The sequence below is a fragment of the Delphinapterus leucas genome, unplaced genomic scaffold (assembly GCF_059928025.1).
Source record: "Delphinapterus leucas isolate spDelLeu-1000000601 "Yukka" unplaced genomic scaffold, BTC_Dleu_Yukka2 spDelLeu_asBTCV2_sq25, whole genome shotgun sequence".
In the NCBI taxonomy this organism is placed as follows: Eukaryota; Metazoa; Chordata; class Mammalia; order Artiodactyla; family Monodontidae; genus Delphinapterus; species Delphinapterus leucas.
The window spans coordinates 19,207,715-19,208,226 of NW_028322234.1; positions in this window are offsets into that span (position 1 = coordinate 19,207,715).

A 512-nucleotide genomic window follows, 5' to 3' on the forward strand; every position below is an offset into this window, starting at 1 on the left:
GGTCTCTTCTTCCTGTCTCGAGAGAGGACACCATCCCTCAAAGCCCCTGCAGACCTCCTCTCAGGTCCCATTCCTGAGCCAGTCCTGGGGAAGAGGTGGCACCCCTGGTGAACTGTCACACCCAGCACTGACTCCCCCATGTGAACACAAACAAGTCCTTTACTAAGAAGAAACGTAGGGTGGAGCTGGGTGTGTGCCCCAGCACCGAGCCCTGTTCCCAGGGTAACTGCTCACTCAGCAGCCCTTCCCCGAGAGCCCTCCCAGGCCCCGGGACACCAGTGAATGGGGCACTCACGGCCCCTGGCCTGGGAAGGCGACTTGCTACAAGGCTGTGCCAAACACCATGGAGAAGTCAAACCAGTGCCGAGATGCAGGGAGACCCAGGAATGGGGCTGCCTTCCCAAGGAGGAGCCCCCAGGATGTGTGCGGGCAGAGGCACTGACAAGTGCAAAGGCCCTGAGGTAGGTTCATGTTTAGGGAGCAGGAAAGCAGAGCGGCGGGAAGGGAGTGGG